The following is a 21,446-nucleotide window of genomic DNA, read 5'->3' as shown; positions in this document are numbered from 1 at the left end:
CCAAACCAAAGGCACGGGTCGTAAGGAAGTGCACGGATAGTACGTTGGTGTGTGACATCCGTGTGTTCACAAAAGAGAAATGGGATGAGCCACGATGGAGGTGGGAAGTCACTGTGCCCTTTTCCCTTACAGGAAAGAGGAGGGGAAGGGAAAGAAAAATGTTCCGGGCAGAATGGTGGGGAGATGCTCAAAAAGGCAGTGGGGAGTGGCTTTGACTTTGAGGACTTGGGGTAAATGGTAGCCTTTCAGTCTTGCACTGAACTTAGACAAGCAGGGAAGGGGAAAGAACTAAGAGCTGGTCTTCACAACATGGGTGTGAAGACCGCTGCTGGGTGGCCAGTTTGGCGTCACGTGGCCCATATCACGTGACCACTGCAGACCATGGTCTGCGCCATGTGAGTTGTTGTGGGCACATGGCCCCGGACCCGAAGGTGGGAGGTTGTGAAAGCAGCTGTACTGACCCAGCAAGAAGAGAGCCTAGACCAAGACATCGGGGGTAGAGGTGAGAGATGGGGAGTGAGGGGTGGGGTGGGCTGGACAAGCCAAGGGGTGTCAGAGCCCCCAGATCACCAAAGTCTGGGGCGCCCTTGCATTTCTCTCATTACTCAGGGCACTTAGGAAAAGCAGTAATAATCACATCATAAATCAGTATAATTTGAAGAGCAGTCGAGTAATGAAAATTCAGCTCAGGACCAGAGATGGAGCTTCTTCAGGCTCACTTGCTAGTTCCCTTAAGCTCACGCTAACACAGAGACTCAAATATTGTTCACAGTCCAAAATGTTGTGAGGGGGAAAGATAAGACGCTCAGTGAAAAAATGAGCTCTGTTTCAGGAATTGTCACACGGCGTGAGTGTGCAAGAGGGTTGGGGGCCGGGGTCGGGTGATCAGGTTCTTTTCTGTATCAGGCCATTTTCGAACATGTTAGTCAATGAATTGAGAGGAAAATTAAGGTTGCCTAAAATAGCAGTTGTTCAACATACAGAACTGAGTTTGGCTGATCTCACTCTCAAAATCCCCCATACCACCCCTCTCCCGCCCACACCCAGAGCGACACGCTTATTTACACATACACACATATGCCTCTTGGCTTGGTCAAATACTCGACTTTGACCTTGTGTTTCTTCATCTGTAGAATCGGGAGGATACCCACCTACCTTACACAAAGGAAAGGAAATAATGTGCAAGCCCATGGGTGCCTAGTGACTCTAACGGGGATCCCCTTGGTTCAGGAATGCCCCCTGCCAGAGTTTGCAGGAATGTGCAAGGAAAAGTCAAGGTTGTGGTGACCTCTGGGGTAGAAGGCAGTGACTGGAGAGGGGAGAAGGCGGGCCCCTGAGGTTGCTGGTTTGTTCATCTGGGTGCTGGTTACATGGGCAAATGGTTTGTGACAATTCATCGAACTGGACGTGTATGTGGGCTTTGCTAGGTGTGTTACCTTGGTCAAAAGTTGCAAAAATGATTGGGCAACAAAAATTTCATTACACCTACTTGATTTCAGATTTTCATTATGCGCTTGTAGTGAACTTCAGATTTCTTAGTGATTAAAGTCGAGATTGTCATAGATTTTTATTAAATCAATGCAGTAAATTAAAGCTGGTGAAACACAAAATAACAAGAATTTCTCTCACAATTCAAGCGTGTTTTATTAAGGCCCGCCGAACCTGCTTGTTATTGATATTGTTAATACAATATTTAGATTCCATTTGGAACATGCCAGCTGGCGGAGATTACTGAAATGTCAATCTTTCCCAAGAGTGGGGTTCTTTTTTTTTTTTAAACATTCAGAACCCGAGAGTTAGGTTCTTAAATGTAGGTTAAGATGAATTTATGTGACTATAAGTAAAATTAGGGAAAAAAGGAAAACTCTAGCAAAAACTTTGAGAGAAGTTCTTTGCCAGAACACGTAGGAGACTTGTACAAACCTGAAATTTTTATCTAAATAAAAGTGGTTTTCCTTTGCATCGTGGTGAAGTAATCGGTTTAGAAATCATTATTAAAAGTTTGAAACTTTGTAGCAAGCATTTCAGCTAGTGAAGAAAACAATGTATTTGAAGACTTGAGATTTAATTATTTATTTTTTTAAATATTTTATTTATTCATTGGACAGACAGAGATCACAAGTAGGCAGAGAAGCAGGCAGAGAGAGGAGGAAGCAGGCTCCCCGCTGAGCAGAGAGCCCGATGTGGGGCTCAATCCCAGGACCCTGGGATCATGACCTGAGCTGAAAGCAGAGGCTTTAACCCACTGAGCCACCCAGGTGCCCCGAAGACTTGAGATTTAAAAAGCTGGCCAGGATGGGGGAATGGGTGAAATGGGTCAAAAGGTATAAATTTCTAGGTAGAAAATAATTAAGCCCAAGGATGTAATAGACAGCATGGTGACTAGAATTAACATTTGAAAGCTGATAGGAGAGAGATCTTAAAAGTTCTCACCAAAAGAAAAAACCGTCTCTAACTACGTGTTCTGATAGGTGTTAACTAGACTTATTGTGGTGGTCCTTTTGCAGCGCATAAAAATATCAAATCATTATGTTGTACCCCTGGAAGTAATAAAGCGTTATGTCAATTATATCTCAGTAAAAATAAAAAATAAGATGAGAATAAGCAGGCCAGCTACACTGAGATTTGTAACTTCCAGGAAGATGTGGAATAACCAGGATTTTTTTCCAACAGAAAGCACATACAAGCATGACTATGCTTGTATCTTGAAGGCTGACCAGAAGGGTATCTATCCTTCCTCTGCAGCTTTTATGGAAGTGATTGAAGTGTGGTTCAGGAAAGCCTGTCACATCTCTGAATCATTTGTTACCTTTAGTTAAACTGTAGGGCCCCATATATCAGTCTCTTGTAAATACTGTCTGCGTGGCTAATGCTGCCTCTTAAATTTTCAGATCTCTTGAGAATATGTTGTAATTAAAAAAAAAAAAAAAAGTAACACCATTTTTTTTACATTAATACTCAGACATGGATTTTGCCTGTAGAGTGTACCCAAGCCTAAGGCTGTGCGTGACACCGCAGTAGTTCAGGGACAGAGAGGGTCTCAGGTATGTCTGTCTTTGCTTTCCCAAAGGAGTGAAGACAATATTGTAATACGTTTCTTTTTATAGTTAAGGGCAGGTGCCCACCTGTTCTGATTTTGACTAGTTACACTGGTGGATACACATTGGAGTCCACACACAACATTGCTGAAGGCCTTTGTTAACGGTCTGTCCAGACGGGGCTGGGGGTGTCAGTAGCATGGCCTGTATTCACCCCCTCGATCCCTTCCAGTATTTTCATCTCCGAGATGGGACAAGAAAGTACACGCCCTGGTTTGGGGGGTCATATCGTGGTACAAAATCAAATTGTGGGAGTTCTTCCTGCATGTGTCTTTTACATGCCTTAGCATGATTTCTAATTTGTCCACACCCTCCCTTCCCATCTCATAAAAAAAGTATTTGCTCCATGTTTTTCTTAGAACAGGGTAATTTAAATAGTCTTTCCTGTATATTCAGGATCATTATTTTGGTGAGAGCAGCAGAGTACCACAACTCCCATCCTGGCCTTCAGTTTGTACATGGAGTGTACAGAGACACAGGGAGCAGCTCCAGTCAAGGGATGTCAGAGCTGGGAGCTCTTCCAGACACCCACCTGGGGTACAGCCACCATGACCAGACAGGCGAACCTGGCCCAGAGAGTCAGGGCTGGCTCTGGGCCACGGGGCAGATTGGCGGCTAAGCCAGCCCCTCTGCAGGCCGGTCCAGCTCTTCTTTTCTGCCGTCCTTTCAAATTAGAGTCAGTTCCCCTTCTCTTCTCGGTCCGCCAAAGATACAGAAAGGGAGAAGAGAAACCTGAAACTGTGTATATCGTCATCAAAATCAGCAAGGTAAGACCGGCTACTTCTTTCTCATGTTACGGGTATCAGTCCTGGCCTGGAATCCCAGTTTCCTTCTCACTAGCAGCAGTGTGTCTCAGGTCTCAGTTTCTCCATCTGCAAAATGGGAAGGTAGGACCCCCACTCTGTGCTGGGTCAGGGAAGATTCACATGGGATGGCCTCATACCTGGCATACAGTAAGCGCTCCATAATTAGAAACTACCGTGCAGCCACATGGTAGCTCTGGCTCTTCTTAGGCTCCTTCTGAGAAATCGCACGTCCCAGCCAGGCCTGGGTTTGAATGGAGCACACTGCTTATATGAATGGTCCAGGGTCTGACTGGGGCCCACCCCACCCCACGTACATAAGTGAGAGAACGGAAGGGTAATTGCAGTTATTTGGAGCTGTGGAATTAGGCATCATTTTTTATTCACGGCGTGCTGGCTACAGTAAGGTGGTATTGGTTACACAAATCAAAATATATAAAGCAATAAAAAGAATTTTACAGCTACTAGTTTATGTTCATTAGGTTATTGTTCACAGTTAGTTTCGATCTTCAAAGATCAGGCAACGTTTGCAAAAATGTAAAATGGCAGTGTTTAAAGCGTTCTGCACTACTTAAGTATTAGATGGTAGGGAAACTTTAGATCGTGCCCCTCTTTGTGTCCAATGTGCACACCTGAGAGTTCTTACCTTTTAAATAAATACGATCCGTATCTTTAGATTGTTTTGTGGGAGAAGTAACAACTGACAGCAACAGCAGAAGTGCTTAGCCTTCAGGCCCCATTGGCCACACACTTGAGGCCCAGGTCAAAGGCACCTGCTCCCAGGTAATGCCGGCCTGGCTGGGAGCCCTTTGGCCAGTCCCCACCCTCCTGATGCAGAGGGACTGAGCTGTGGCTAACAAGGGAAGGGAGCTGCTCTGTGTGTTACCAGTACAGGGCAGTCCCTACAAGCACAAGTGTTCTTCCTGCGCCCCAGAGCTCCAGTCCAGGCTGTCAAGCCCCTCCCCCACCCCGCCCCCGGATGCCTGGCCTCCTCAGGAGTGCGCCTGGCTCTGTGCCCAAGAAAACAGATCCTCTCACAGATACAGAAAAGCATTTCAGTTGGCAGATAACGATCTTTTTGATCACATTTGGGAATGGGTAGTGTTTGGGTAGTTAGTTTGGTTCAAAGTAAAAGGTTATATAGGGACATAGCATACAGGCTGTTTGGAGTCCCCAGAACTTTAAAAAATGATCACATGTTCTTTCATTTTTTTTTTTAAAGATTTTATTTATTTATTAGAGAGAGATCACAAGTAGGCAGAGAGAGAGAGAGAGGGAAGAAGGCTTCCTGCTGAGCAGAGAGCCCGATGCGGAACTTGATCACAGGACCCTGAGATCATGACCTGAGCTGAAGGCAGCGGCTTAATCCTCTGAACCACCCAGGTGCCCAAAAAATGATCACATGTTCTTAAACAACCAGAACAGTGTTCCAATATTCTAAATGATCCATTCATTCTGTCTGATGTACGAGGCCACAGACTTCCACCATCTACTAACCACCTGTAGTGGTTTGTTAGACCAACCTGCTGCTTTTCCTTAAGGACCAGAATTTTAGTTCTGTGTGTGGAACTGCTGCAGGAAGTTGGGAGACTGCAGATTCAGAATTAAATGTCGGAATTCTAGATTTTGAATTTGTGTAGCTGTTTTTATTTTCCTTAAGTTTTTTTTATAACTTTAAAACATACTTAATATGGAGTTCAGGTATTTTTCCAGATGTCCTTTATGAACCGGAGTCAGTGGGGAGGTTTATGTTCGGGGAGTTGACCCAAGGCCAAAAACTTTGCTCTGAGCCACCATCTTTACTTTGGTGCCCATTGCCATTTGCTTTAGAGCTCCTGGGCTGCAGAGGGCTGCTTGTGAATGTCTATATTTAATTAATTACTCTAACATACCCCATCTTGTTCTGGAAAGAATTTGCAGTAGATTACAAAAATGCAGCATAACTAGAATTATTTTTTTAAACACACATGCAGAAATCAAGACACAGGGAAAATTAAAGTAGGAACCCCAACATTAATATATAAAATTAATATCATAACATCCATGTATTGGTTTAAGGGGTAGAGTCGTCCGTCAGGAATTTGGCATTGAGCTTCCTAGTAGCTAAGGCAAAGAGAGAAACATGATCGCTTGTATGGTATATTTTCTTCTTTTGATCACTTGTTTGGCTTAAGTGGTCAGAAGATTAAAACTGACTTTTAACTGGGGGAAAATACAGAGCTCCCTGGTACAGATTTGTCCTTTAGATCCTCACAGAGAGAGATGGAGAGAGAAATCCTGAGTTATTTAACAAGATACAGCGGAGTTGGTCTATAACGTCTCTGCAGGCAGGCCAAGAGCAACAAGACATTTGGAGCCCATTCTCCAGTGAAAGCCTGGGGATGTTGCCTTCTTTGGCCTGAATGAAGGTCTGGGGTAGGGCCCTGGGATCTGTTGTTTTAAGAGTTCCCAGATGATTCTGATGTACAGGTTTGATAACCTCTGTTTTTAGGTAGTGAGAAATGTGTAATGAACTCAGTGAGTGGCCAGAGTTAGGAACACTGAGTCAGCGAGTTGTTGGTGAGCAAGTGTGGGAGAGGCAAAGCTCACTGAGGGGGTGGTCGGCCTAGAGAGAGACAACGGTAGGGATGGCGGAGCTGAGCAGACATCTGAAAAGAGACCCTTGGAAGGAGAGGACAGTGAACATACTTTTAAGTTGGATTACTTTAATATTAGTTATATTTGTCATCATTGTGAATTCCTTAAGTTAAAAATATAATGAAGTTTAGAAAATGTTTACCAGTGAACAGGGCTCCGGGGAGGCTGGCTTTATTCCCGGGGCCACCACTCATTACCCTGGCCTCTAGCATGTCAGGCACTGAGCTCGGCACACGCCTGCACGCCCTCACTGGAGCCTCACCGCGGCACCGGGCGGCTGAGGTGGCACCGTTGTCCCTGACACAGGCAGGCCACCGAGGAAGGGAACAAAAGCCCTGGGATTGACTCCACCTCTGCGCGCTGCAGGAGAACCCCTAAAGCTGGAGCTCCATTTGTGCTCGCTAAGATTTCCTCTCACTTCCCTCTCTCCTTTTCCTTTTCATTTTGTATGTTTGGGCTTTTTTTTTTTCTTCTTCTTTAACTAAAACCTTCTGTGAAGTGAAAATAAGGCAAAACATGAAATCGAAACGGTTCCAGTTGAACTAAACAGTGTGAGGGGCCAAGAGGCCCCTGGCCCAGTGTCCCCCTCGACACCAGTGTCACCCCTGCAGAAAGGCCGTGGAAACAACCACTGCACCAGGATCTCGTTGCCACCACACGCAGTGGCCCATAGCGCTTGTGTGACTCAGAGCCCCGTGTGTCGTGGCTCGTGTGTGTGTGTGTGTGTGTGTTTTCAAAGACTCCAATCTCCAGTCAGGAGACAGATGGTTATTTCCTGTTCGATTCTTTATGATGTCTCATTTACTTTTACACAGTAGGGGAACCGATAGGAAGCCTCTCCTGTGGTATTTAGGAGCTCACGTGCGAGGTTTGGTAGAAGTATATATGCCATTATCTTTGCATCCGTGTGTCCTGAGGAAGTGCCCTCGCCCCTCGGAAAGCGCCCGACAGCGCCCGAACTCCACACTTGGCGTGATGCTGACATTAAAATCGGCTGTAGAACTATGATCAGCCATCACCTCCCACCAGGACCTCCACCAGAGATCAGCCAAAGTGTTTCAAACTTTTCATGGTGAAAATTCAACCTAGTGGGGAAGCCCGGAGGGGATTTTGAGAGATTTTTCTCATCTAGCCTCTTCCCCCAGGATCGGATTATGCACAAATTGGTACTTACAGGTGGTAATTAGTTCTGTTCTTACGAGATTTCTCTAGAGGATAATTTTACTGCTTTCTCCAATAGTATGTTTTAGCCTGAATTTCTGGAAGGAACTTCTTCCCACTCTTTAATTTGAACCTCTCTTCTTACGGTTTAAATACACCTTCCTTTACTTCTGTGCTCTGTGAAGAAGAAAACAAACAATAAAACAACAAAATGAGTTTGTCCCCCACATCTTACTGCAACACCTTGAAAATGTCAGCCTCCCCGTCAAACACACAGGGGCCGCGTGGGAAGATGGTAGGACTCAGCCGCTAGCAGTAAAATGGCTGTGTGTCCTTATTTGTCCCTCTGAGTCAGCAGAAGAGCTGGTGATCATGAGTAATGGGGACCCCCACCACGTACCTCCAGGGTGGAGGGCTAAGGTGGTTTCATTTGCCACCTGACGAGATTTTCCCTTTTCAGAGATAACTCGTTTATGAACTAGTCAAATCTGTGACCTCAGAATCAATTAACTCCCATGTTTTTTAACTCCAGCGCTCACCTGCCCCTCACACGGAAAATAATGTTTTGCAGAGTGACCAGGTCTTACATGAATAACTTGAGAAATCTAAATTAAACGCCTCGTTCGTTGGGGTTGTGATTCTTCGAAAAGAAGGCTCACAGAGGGGTCCCCCCCCACCCCCCGCCCGGCTCAGGCTCCTGTTGGCAGGAAATCAGACTGTGGTCTCATAGCCAGATTTTCCCTGAATAATGAATGAGCCAGTGCCGAGCAGGTCAGAAATAGAAATCAATAAAGCCAAACACCAAGAAGAGGCGGCCGGCTGTACAATGATAGAGCACGGAGGCCAGTGGATGCCAGACACAATAACAGTACGCTTCAACTCTCACGAGTTCGGGGAAGAAGAAAAGAAAACTTGTAACTTGGGACCAGAGTCCTAAGGGGTCAGAACTTGAGGACACAACAGGCTCCGCAGGAAATGGGAAGGATGGACGGTTGGTCGAGCAGCGGCTTGGTGCACAAATCTCTTGGGAGCCAGGCACCAGACATCTTCATAAATCCTATGCGTGCAGCTGTGTGACAGAAATAGATCCACACACAGCCTGTTTGTCTTGGCCTCGTGGAACGTGGTAAGATCACGAGGTCCAAGAAGTAGCCGTGACCCCCTGACCTTGCTCCCCTCCGCGCTGAGCCGTGCACCGGGCATCTGCTCACATCTGACTTCAGCCCCCTCCGCCCCTCCAGGTGGAGGCCACACAGACCGGCTTTGATCACCGGAGACGCAGTCTTACTGAGGCATTGATTCTCGTTTGAGGGGAACAGAGACACATTGTGTGGAAGGCCTTTTTTATGCTGGTGGTTCCACGAGCGACCACTCCTTCTCCCCTTTGAAAACGACAACAGTCACCCCTAGGAGACGGGCCAGTGTGGGGGTGGGTGGCAAAAGGGGCAGGGCTGTGCCAGCACACTAATTCTACCTGCTGGCCAGCAGGCAGCTGCACTTGGGCCTTTTGTTAAGGGCACTTAGGTGCACGCCTTGGGTGAATGTTCAGACCCCCTCCGACCCCGTCCTCCAGCCTCTTTGTGAACCTCTGTCACTCATGACATGTCACTCAAGTCTTGTCCCTTAAGTGCACTGGGACATTAAAACAAACCACCAAAAAGCATGAGAACCACTTGAGAATGGTTCTGGAAGGGTGCAGAAAGCACTAATGGATGATCACGGCTGAGTGCCATGCCAAGTGGTCTCCTTGGGCCGGGGTTGGGGGGAGGTCACAGCTGGGGGACGTCTGAGTCTGGGTGCTGGGCCTCATTAGCGGTCCAATTAGAATCCTGTTGAGAATGTTTTATACACAAAAAAGAACATTGGACGAGGAGCGGGGGCTTCTGGTCCAATCTCTGCACCGCTCCCCAGGAGCCAGACCGCCCTGTGCCGCTGGGATCCTCCTCTTGGCTCCGGCTCTGTCAGGATGGGATCCTTGGGTGCCGTCCCGCCCAGCCCCGGCTTGCTTTGCCTGTTGGCACAGACTTTCCTCATAGGACTTTCTGCACATCACTTTTCTCTCCATTTCCCGCACGTAGTTCCGTATCTGACACCAGGTGAACCAGTGCTCGGTGAGCGAGAGTGAATGAATGAATGCGGACCCGCCGTGACTCACCTTCCGCAGCCTGTATGTGCTGGAAACGTGGACGGCCTGGTCTCCCTTGGGTTGGACTTGAGTCTACACAGGTGGGAATTTGGGCTCCACTTGACGGGTCCACAAAGTGGCAGCACAGGCTCGTGGCCAGTGGAAGCAGAAGTGTTGGCAGGACTGTGAGTTTCTCCAGAAAGACCTGTAACAGTGCCCTGTGCCCTCAGCGGTCTGTGCCTTCGTCGGCAGAGGTGTTTTGCTGCAGTCGAGTCACGCCCTCCCAGTGTGCCCGGGAGAACTCCGTGGAGCAGGCCCTGGCCTCTGGGAACTTAGCCTCTGAGACATTTGCACTGCCACAGATGCCCCGTGTTCGGGAAATCCAAGCCGAGGAATAGAAAAGCTCTAAATCAATACAGGAGTGTCATTAAAGCACTTAGCTCTCCTTCAGATGCCTGCTAAGTGCCTCTAATGCATTGTTGGGGGGAGTGGACCGGCAGAAGGTCCGTGTTGGGCTGAACAGGGAGGGGGTGGTCTGAGAAGGTGGCCTTGAGGGCTCTGGGCCTGAGGAGAGGAGAAGGACGCGCCGCTCTTCTGGGGCCATCAGGGAAGGCCTCGTGGAGGAAAGGAAGATTCAGAAGCATAGTTTTATAATGACCCCACTCCGCTGAGCTAATGGTGGCTGGTGACCCCCTACCCGGGGTGGGGCAGGGGAGGCGAATCTGGCACACAGATTTCTTCCCCGGACAGAGTGATTTTGAACATTTGAATTCATTGCCAGTGCTCAAAAATCAGGAAATTTCATGTAATATCTAGATTTCTGGCTTCTCATGATAATTGGGAGATGGGGCAGTGTTGGGACTGCCTTGCTGGGGGCAGCAGTGCGCTGGGCCTGCACAGCCGCCCTCTCTGCTGGCCCGGTGCCAGTTCCCACTGCTCCTCCGCTGACAGCTTCTCACCCCTGCATCCCGTCACCGAGTGCTGATACCGCCCCCTGCTCCGTGTGGCCCCTCGCCGTGGCTTCTCGCACCCCCCCAACGCCCCGGAGAAGGACTGTGTACAGACGAGGACGTGGAGAGGTGGAGGGATTTCCTGAGGGACGCAGCTGGGGTTCTGGGTGATGGCAGCAGAATCAGGAAATCCTGGGAAGTTTCAAGAAGGAAACTCAGGGGCTCCAGAGACAGGATAATGCTGGCCAGTGAGAGGGGCCCAGAGAGAGGGAAAGTGGGAGGAGTCCAGAGACCGACCGAGCCCAGATGAACGTGTCTGTACGCTCCTTTCTTTGCGAAGCAGTGTTGCGTCCTGGTTCTCTTGAGGTAACTTGACATATGTTTCTTGGTGCTCCAGCGCAAAAGGAATTAGCTCCCACTGGCCAGGCTTGTACCTGAGGACATGACTCCGGGAACAAAACAAGATCTGGTCTCTTCTGAGCCCTCCACTGAGATTCCTGCCACCCAGGCTGTTTCGTGGGAGGGAGCCATTTGATCTCCCGCGTGGGCCGCATTTCAAGGCAAACAGGAGAGACCAGGCCTCATCAAGTGATGAAAACTTGAAGTGAATCTCTGCCTTGAAGCAGCGTAGAGACACACCGGCCCTGAGCAGCTCTCCTTGGGGAGCCCCTTGGGTTCGCTCTTCCAGGAACTTCGTGCCCTAAAGCGAATGCCAGGTTCCTGCTGGAGGCCCTTATCCACAATGCCCGTGAACCCTTCCGTGAATAAGGCAAGAGGACGCCTCCAAACGCACGCTTGCTCCATTTTTGGTCCCCCCAGGCCCAGACAGTCTCACATGATGCCTTGATGAGCCCTGACAACCTGGGGCAGCAGGGGAGCCATTTATAGCTGAACCGTGGTAGCCACAGGCTGAGCAGTGCAAGGCAGTGCCCTCCTCCCTGGCCCAGTCCTCCAGGATCAGCACGGAGACAAAACAGCAGACACTCAGTGCCTTTGACAACCCCTCCCAAGCTCTGTCTGACCTTGTCGCCCGTCCCTGCAAGGTGACTGCCCTCTCCAGGTAGATGGGGCAGTTTCTGCAGCCCTAAACTTGCCCATACTTTGCGGGAGTGCCTTTGTTGCTGTGTTTTCCATGCTCTTAGTGGAAACCCTCTGTTAGTTTTAGATTCCGATTTCATACCGTATCTGTGTATCTGTTAATCTGTTTTTCCTTTTAACTATCCCTGCATGTTCTTGTAAAATTGAGACTCAGATCAAACGTCTGACATTCGGCCTGGCAGCCTGACCCTCACACACCGTGGGTGGGGCAGCATATGCCCACTTGGAGAAGCTCACATAGTAAATGTAATCCTAAATTCGATGGCCTGCATGTGGCTTGTGGGTCGCCAAGTTATTAGCTGAGTAACCTTTGTCAGGTTACTTAACCTGTTTTCTCCTCTGTTAAACCTGGATAAGAATCACTACGTTGTAGGTTGTTACAAGGATTAAGGTGATCATTTAAATGACTAAGTGTGTTAAATGACACCCAGTAGACTCTCAATAAATGGTTGTTTTTCGAGACGCAATTCTTCCAAAGAACTTTGCCCGACTGTTTCAGCCGAGCCTTACTGTCTGAATTTTTAGCTAGTCTCTCGCAGATCTACTTTGCATCTTTGGATCATTTAACTTCAGAGTTATGTCCTTTGTCCTATTGTTGCTTAATGCTTCAAGGTCAGGGACGTGTATTAGGACTGCTTTGCATTTTTCATCATATATCATTGGTATTGTGTAGGTACATTATTTGTGTATAGAAATGATTTCATTGATCTAAAGCAGCATGTTCTAGTAGAGTACAAATAACTTAAATATGAAGAAATACTGGCACACCTGTGTGGTCAGTTGGTTAAGTGTCTGACTTCTGCTTTGGGGTCAAGCTCCGAATCTGGCTTCCCAGTTGGTGGGGGTCTGCTTCTCTCTCTGGGCCTCCCCCAACTCTTTTGCTCTCTCTCTCTCTCTCTCTTTCAAATAAATAATCTTGAAGAAATACTTCATAGAAGACTTGGCAGTTGAGGGGCACCTCGGTAGCTCAGTTGGTTAAGTGTCTGCCTTCGGCTCAGGTCGCGATCCTGGAGTCCCGGGATGGAGCAGCACACCGAGCTCCCTGGTCAGCAGGGAGTCTGCTTCTCCCAATGCCCTTCATCCTGCTTGTGCTCTCTCTCAAATAAATAAAATCTTAAAAAGAAAGTTAATTCTTGTCAGCTCCAAGCACTCAGTATTTGGAGGCGCCATTCCCCATATCATAATAAACTAACCAAAGTACAGCCACCTCTCACTTGCAATATCATTATATGTAAGAGTCGAGTTGACTTGCTCTTGACTAGTTAACGTTATCATAAACATTTAAGCGAGGCTTTATGCCAAATTTCGATGTGCTTTTGGCACGAATTTCTGTTTTCAGGTGTCCTGTTCTCTCATAGGTCTTGGAAGGCTTGGAGGCCAGAGGCACTTGAGTGAGGAACCTGGGATCAGACTTGAGAGAGGATCACGGGTGGAGGGACAGTTTTGTGAGTGAGAGCTGGTAGCCAGGGATGCACTCCATGGTGTGGGCTCCCCCCGGGGGCCGCGGGGCTCTAGGAGGCCTCTGGGAAGTGCGCGGTGTGGTGGGAAAGGGACTGGAAGCCGGATGAGGAGGGAGCATCCGAGTTCTCTGGTGAGGCTGTTTTGGTGAAGCATCTTTCTAGCACTGGCAAATCCTAATCCTTTTTCCCTTCAAATACTCCTCAGTAAAGATCTTTGCTTTTTGTCCTGGTCAGTGGGATGGAGCCTGTATGGGTCTGGGGACTTTTCTTCTCGACCGTGCCATTCCGTGTGGCCCCGGCCGAGTCTCGTGGTTTCGTAGGGTCCAGTCCTCCTCTGGGAAATGCAGGCGTTGGTCTGGGAGGTACCCAAAGGGCTGTTTTCTGGGATGACTGAGAGAAGTTTTTGTGGCTGCTCTCAGAATTGTTCCATCACTGTCACTTGGCAAACTCGAGTGAGAGCTTTTTTGTTTATGGACACTAAAATTTGAATTTCATGTAATACGCATGGGTCACAAGACATTAAATTTTTTTTTCCAGTAATTAAAAAAAAAAGTAACACAAACCATTGTTGGCTTATAGGCCTCCCCAACGGAAACAAATTTAGCCTGTGGGCTCTTGTTCGCTGCCTTCTGAGTTTGCTCCTTCTCCAGGGCCAGGGGATTTTATCCAAGTTCCCGTGGCGGTCCCGGATGCCACAGGGTCGCGAGGAGCGTCCCTTCCATCACTGCGTTTGTGTCTGTCTCTCCCAGACATCTGAGGAGCGGGGCAGCCGCCGTCCCTGGTGGATAGTAGGTACTGGCTGTGAATGCTTTCCGATGAATGGTGTAGCAATTATCCCCCTCGCAGACGACTGTATCTGCATGAAACACTGGGACATTATTGTTTCAACATCTGTTTGGATAGTTCCACCGTGCAGGGGAATTGGGAGGGTGGCAGCATCGGCCTGCCTCGTTGAGTCATCCTCCCAGCATTGCCAAGGCTGTGATGCTTGTAAATAAATTGCCCTTACCTGGCAGCCACGCTTCCAGGAGCCACTCAGCTGAGGAGCTCGGTGGCGGCGATGGGAGGCGAACAAGATGAAAGGGGAAAGGGGCTTGGCAGAGGAGGGCGGAGAAGAGCTAGGACAGCCACGGGGCCTTGGCGGCTCCAGGTGTCCTATAAAACAGACCATGTGGGTCCACAGGAATGTTTAGAACATTCTTCTCCATTGTTGGCAGGCTTTTGAGAGTACAGCCCTATCTGTGGAGTCCAGGCTCTCGAGAGGCTCGTTGGAATGAGCCCCTGAAATATTTATTTTATCCCTTGTTTGTAATTTTAAGGCAAGAGCTTTGTAATTCCCACTGAGGAATGATGTTCAGGATTCAAGTACGGCGGTGTTTGTACTCGCTCCCGCTTTCCCGTGAGAGCGGTCCCGGCCACTCCCAGAAGGTAACTGTGCCCAGGAGCCTCAGAGCGGGAGCGTATGATGCCAGGATGCACAAAGAAGAAATTATGACCATTTACTTGTGTATTATTTTCTCAATTTGAAGCACTTGAATTCCAGAGCTCTTAAATCAAGAGGTTGAATTCCTGGCATTTTAAAGTAGACCACTTGAATAAGCTGTTAAACCATTAGAATGGCTTTTTAAAAAAATTCACCCGTTTCCTGGATCATTGGCTCTTGAGATTTACTTAATTGAAGTTTTTGCCTTTTCATTTGACTTCAAATCAAAGTGATTTCTATAGTTAAGGAAGTTTTAATTTTATTCCTAGGGGTGGAGTAGATTTCATACTTCAGTCTATTCCTCAACAGGTGAAAGCAGTACGTTTTCCAGGAGCCTCGCATGGCGCTCCGGGAGCATCTTGTGGGCTTCCAGCCAGAGGGGTGTGTGGGGTCGGGCAGGTGGGGTTCTGGGCCCCTCCTGTTTGCCGTGTGTCTTGTGGGACCCACCTTTCCCTGCTGGTGTCCTCAGGAGTTTGTTATTTGACAAGAGCATGCACAGGGAAAAGCTCCAGTGTTTTTGGAGAAATAAAGAGAGATGGGAATTTTGAAGCATGCTTTTAATGTCTCTTTTATCTGGAAATGTCGTCTTTCACACTGAACCGTTTTTCCAACGGAGGGCCCTGGTGAATGGTCTAGCCTTCTCCTTTATTGCACAGGTGAGGCAGGGCATATCGCAAGAAGCATCCAGTTAGGGGCGCCTGGGTGGCTCAGTGGGTTAAGCCTCTGCCTTTAGCTCAGGTCATGATCTCAGGGTCCTGGGATCGAGCCCCATATCGGGCTCTCTGCTCAGCAGGGAGCCTGCTTCCCCCCTCTCTCTCTCTGCCTGCCTCTCTGCCTACTTGTGATCTCTCCATCAAATAAATAAATAAAATCTTAAAAAAAAAAAAAAAAGTCCAGTTAAAGAGAAAGAGACAGGAGAAACCAAATACCTGTTTCTTTCCATCTATTCCTTCCAGTGCCTTTTTGAAGGACTAAAAGGCCAAGAAATTTTGAAATGAGAAACCAAGAGTGAATGTTTTTTGCTGTCAAACAAAGAAAACATTTCTTGCCCTAGGGTATTTTTGTGCCCAGACACACTTTCTGTATATTTCAAGTTTGGGGGTGAGAGAGGATGGTCAGCTCTTGGTCAGGAGGGTTAACCTGGCTTCATAAGGATGGAAAGCAGGAGGAGCTCTGCTCGGTGCCCACCGATGGGTCTTCTGCAGATGCTTCTGGAAAATTGGATGTGTTCATTACACTTGATTTTTTTTTTCTTTGCCTTTATTAGTGTTTTTTAGTATTCCTTTACTGCATGAAAACAGAGAAGGCCCAAAACTTAGGTGATCCATCTTTGCTCTGCTCCTGAAGCTAGCTTGTGACATGAAGCTTCTGTTTGCTCTTCTGTAAGAACCATTTCAGCGATGCCCGCTGTGGATCCCATAGCATGTCCACTACATGGTACTATACGTTTTTGTTATTTCCTGTCTTTTTATCACACCCCGGGAGTGTCAGCAGTGAAAGGCAGGGCCTTTCGCTTTCCCATTCTTTGCTATAAGCCCAGCATTTAGAACAGTCCATGGCATGCGCAGTAGTAGGTGCTTGGTTTATAGAAGATGAAGGAATTGAACACACAAGGTACCAAATGAAGTCAGGAAGTCGGACGTAGATGATTCGACTCCGCGCCTCTCTGCCTCCAACCTTTTTTTTTTTTTTTAAAGATTTTATTTATTTATTTGACAGAGAGAAATCACAAGTAGTCGGAGAGGCAGGCAGAGAGAGAGAGGGAAGCAAGCTCCCTGCTGAGCAGAGAGCCCGATGCGGGACTCGATCCCAGGACCCTGAGATCATGACCTGAGCCGAAGGCAGCGGCTTAACCCACTGAGCCACCCAGGCGCCCCTGCCTCCAACCTTTGACCATCTATGCTGACAGCCTTCTCCAGAAACCATTCGGGTACATTTTTGTATATGTATGAAGGATAACAGAGATATCATATACCCTGATCTCTGCTCCCTGTGTGCTTCCCCGCTCTCTGATCGTAAGAAGAAAGCGGAGGCTGGGGAGTCTTCATTCTTGCTGCCATAAGAAGACGAGGTAAGTGGGTTTTCTTTACAGTCTGCTTTGAAGTAAAATTCTTATACATGTCTTATCCTGAAGGGCAAATCTCCTTTTGTCTGTGTATGTCAGCTTACATATTAGCACATGCCCAGAGCCTCTGGGAAATCAGACAGCGGACCTAAAACAAGAGTCTAATAGCTTTGCCTTTTCATACCCTTCACACTTCGTAAGGTTTGCGTGACAGTTGGCAGGTGACCTCCGAACATACTTGGCCATAGGCAGATTCCTGTGTTGTCTCTCTGCCTACCTGTAGATGACATCTCTAGGTACGGATTAGAAAAGGGGAAGTAATCTGAGGACTCCTGGATTACCTAGGGAACTCACCTTGGGTTGCATTTGTATCATAATGTCAAGTTTAAGGTCCAGAAAGGACACTAGTAGTGCAATATATATATATGTATATATATATTTTTTTTAAGATTATTTATTTATTTATTTATTTATTTATTTGAGAGAGAGACAGTGAGAGAGAGCATGAGCGAGGAGAAGGTCAGAGAGAGAAAAAGACTCCCCGTGGAGCTGGGAGCCCGATGTGGGACTCGATCCTGGGATTCCAGGATCATGACCTGAGCCAAAGGCAGTCATCCAACCAACTGAGCCACCCAGGCGTCCCAGTGTAATATATATATATTTTTTTAAAGATTTTATTTATTTATTTGACAGAGAGAAATCACAAGTAGGTAGAGAGGCAGGCAGAGAGAGAGAGGAGGAAGCAGGCTCCCTGCCGAGCAGAGAGCCCGATGCGGGACTCGATCCCAGGACCCTGAGATCATGACCTGAGCCGAAGGCAGCGGCTTAACCACTGAGCCACCCAGGCGCCCCCCAGTGTAATATATTTTTATGTCTAAGAAAACATCTCGTCTTTTGCAGAGGCTCAATTTCATCTCGCTTGGTTTCTCAGGCTGATTGTTGCCTCGATTCTGTATAAAAAGCATTTCTGGATACCTCGTGTTAAGATTAACTGCATGTCTCTACTAGTTGACTCCGAGTTGGGTTTGGGAGGAGGAGTAGTTGTAACTCTTTCTTCTGAGCATCTCTGTTAGCATCAGTGCAGAGATTTTCTTGTGCAGCCAGGACCAAATATAGCTTTTTATTGTTTTCATTCTCCTGCGAGCTGGAGCTTCGGGAGCCCTTATGTGAACTGGTGCGTCCCGGAGAGGGTGCTCACGTGACGCCGCTGGCGCAGGCCACGCGGGCTGGGCTGTGTTTAGAACCTTCCCTCCCAGTTACCAGGTGCCCTTTTGTGACGCTCCCTCACCTCCACGGGTCACGGAAAATGGCAAAAATAGGGCTGTTGAGGTAATTTTTTGAAGCACTGTTATTGTGGTTGACATTGATCATTTGCTCGTTCAGTTGTATTTCGTGATATCAGATTTGCTGTATTTACCTGGCAAAGAAGGAAAATAAACCTTCCCTTGGAAAAGAAAAGGGCAGCATTACTGTGTGTTCATCAAGTCCTCACATGGCCCCATCGTCTCCGGCTGCAGCCATCGAGGAGGTGTCCTCATACCACGACAGGGCTGGCGCGGAGAGGTTGCGGAAGAGCATACACAGGTTGTCAGAAGTGTATCTGGGTTAAAAAATGTTGCTGTACTCCCAGCCCTCCTTAAAGGAGACTATTTATAATACAGTGAGGGTATTTGTGCTGCCTGCATTGTATGTGTCCTGAATGAAGAATCAGCGCTTTAAAAAGAACATTCAGAAGAAAACCCGCATTGTAGAAATCTGACTTAGACCTTCGGGAGATCACGGGCATTGTCAATGGCCACTCCTCTCGCAGGGCTACTCAGATGCTTCCTCTTGGGCATGACATATTTTGACCTGGCATCTCTGCTTTGCTTTTTTTCTTGAAAGTTCTAGATAAGAAAGTGCATGCACACCCCCTCACGGTCACTTAGCAGCCTCCTCGGGAGGTGAGCCCCTAACGTGGCAAGAGGGAGGATTTGTCTCCTCCCCGGAGCTGACCTCACCCAGCCCTGCGGCCCCAACGGGTCCTTTTCCGCGGGGGCCCCTTTGCTTCCTTCTCCCACCAAGGGGGCAAGACTGGTTAGAGAAACCCTTCAGTTACAGAAAGTGTAAATTCCACCTTTACACAAGCACCCTGATTAATGGACTGGGCCACCGTTGTGTAAAGACTTGAGATGGTTTTTTAAAATAGCTCCTTTGCTAGAGTGTTTTGGTGCAGGGTATGCATTCTTGGATTGTTTTTTGTTCTTTTTTATGCTTAGCATTGATGGGAAAATGTAGAACCCATGCAAGTACTCTCCCCTGGCATTGATTTCCAGACTTTCTCCTTTGCTTTTTCCTGGTCCTTAAGCACCCGTTCGTGGGCATTTCCCTGGTGTAATTGTTGATTAAGTGCTGCACGTCCTGAGATGATTACAAGAAGATTGTTGTATTCAGCTTTTAATCTTGTGAGTGTCAAATATTTTACTGTAATGGTGTCTTTATTATTATTATTATTATTCATAGCTCTTTCTGTTTGCGTAATGCAATCAGGCAAAATAAAGGTGATGCCACAAATTCGGCATTTTTTAAATAGGTCTTTGTCTCAGAATGGAAAGTGCCACCTGCAGGCCATCCACCAGTGCTGATTGGAATTTAGGAAATTGGGATTAGGAATATTTTAGGCTTCTTTTGGTTGCAGCTAACAGAAAGCTACGAGTTTAAGAAAAAATCGCAATAAGAAGAAACCTCCTAGAGGTAGAACTGAGGGTCTCCAAGGACCCCCGGGGCTGGGCATGTTGGCGGGAGTCAGCAGGACTGGGAGGCAGAAGGCTGCCCAAGAGTGTGGGCAGCACCTGGGCCTTCTCTCTGCTTCTTGCCCTGCTTCTTGCTCTCCCGGTGTTCACTCTGAGGGCAAGAGCATGGCATTCTGAAGAAAGTGACTTAAAGTCAGCGGCCTGTTGCTTAGCTGAATGAAAGGAGTCCATGGTATGAATGATTAACTCCAGTTGCTGTATCCACAGAACCAGCAGACTTTCTGGTTCTTTCCTTCGGTACTGATGTTTCCACTTTTCAGATAAGGAAGCCAAGGTTGGAAGGCAGAGCGTATCACCTGACGTCCTACAGCGGGAAAGCAGGAAGCCGTGTTGCTTGTTCCATCTGATTCCAGAATGCAGAGCCCAAGGCTGCTCCAGCCACTGTGGTGGGCTGGGCTTGCATTTCTGTGAGCTCACAGTGGCTGCTTCTTGGGAGAGTGGGAGGTAGCGAACAGGGAGCTGGCTAGGGAGGTGTTGGCCCTGGATGGAACATGTCCTGGGAATAACCCACATAGTGATATTTGTGCACATGATGAGGTCTTCATCTTGATGAGAACTTTCTCCACAGAAACCTAGAATCCATCTAAACGTTTGGGTTGGACGTCAAGCCATAAGGCACCGAAGAGTTATGTGATGGTTTCACCATAGGCAGATGGTCACAGGGAAAGTTCTGTGTGGCCTAGCCACATGTCTTCCCCTCCTTGTCACTCCAAAGATGACAGTGTCCAGGATAGGGGGATGACGCTAATCGGAACACTGGGGTTCCGTCCGAGGTAGTGCTAAGTAACAAAATCACGGAGCCAGGGAGATGGGTGCAGTTCCTCTGAGAGTGATTGTTGGTGGCAAATCCTGAGTGAGGCGCAGAAAGTCCAACAGTCCGTGGTCCGTAAGACGCTGCTCAGCGGAAAGGGGTCAGGGCTGAGAGTCCGGATCCGGGGAGCCAGGCCCAGCTCTACCTCCGACCACCTGCAGGGGCCCAAGCAAGGGCCTGCCCACCACACGACTCAGGCTCCTTTTTCCTTTTCTTTTCAGTATGTTGTTTTAAAAAAAAAAAAAAATCATCAAGTACATAAAGATCTACAGTAGTCCCCTCTTATCTGTTGAGGGTCTGTTCTAAGACCCCCAAGCGATGCCTGAAACTACAGATGACGCCACACCCTGTAGACACTGTTTTTTCTTCTGCATACATCCCCATGATAAAGCCTAACTTACAGATTAGGCACAGTAAGATTAACCACAACAATAATAAAGTGGGACAATTATAACACTATGCTGTCACAAGTTACGTGACTGTAGTCTCCCTTTCTTGAAATATCTTACTGCACTCACCCTTGTGAAGTGAGGTGTGAGGGTAAAATGCTTACGTGAAGAGAGGAACTGACAGCGGCATTAGGCTTCTCTTGAGCTCCGGGTTGTACGTCAGAGAGATCACCTGCTCTGGGACCACAGTTGACTCGTGAGGAACTGAAACCATAGATAAATCAGAGGGAGGGACTACCATATAATGAAAAGTAAGTAAATAATTCTCCTGTTAAAGAAATACAGCTCCCCAGCACCCTGTCCTCAAAGGTACCCAACAGGAGTGGGGTCTTGAGCGTTTGATGACCGGTGTGTGTGCGCACACCTCTGTAGATGGGGGTGTGCCATCACTGTTATTCTGTAAAAAGGACAGCTTGTCCTTTTTATGGGCTCCAGAGTATTTTACTGTCTGGATGCACCCTTGGAAGTATACATTCTACAGTGTTGCAGAGTGACTTTTTTGTTGTTACTCATT

General features: G+C 47.7%; 1 protein-coding gene across 20 annotated transcripts in view; it reads left to right on the top strand.

The window, feature by feature from the left end:
• The window catches only part of FOXN3 (forkhead box N3), a 400,355-nt gene that overhangs the window by 295,749 nt on the left and 83,160 nt on the right, over positions 1-21,446 (top strand). The window lies entirely within an intron of this gene.

Source organism: Mustela nivalis (genome assembly GCF_964662115.1).
Source record: "Mustela nivalis genome assembly, chromosome: 6".
NCBI lineage: Eukaryota > Metazoa > Chordata > Mammalia > Carnivora > Mustelidae > Mustela > Mustela nivalis.
Note: the sequence above shows the minus strand (reverse complement) of the source record. Positions and strands in the feature narration are given on the sequence as shown.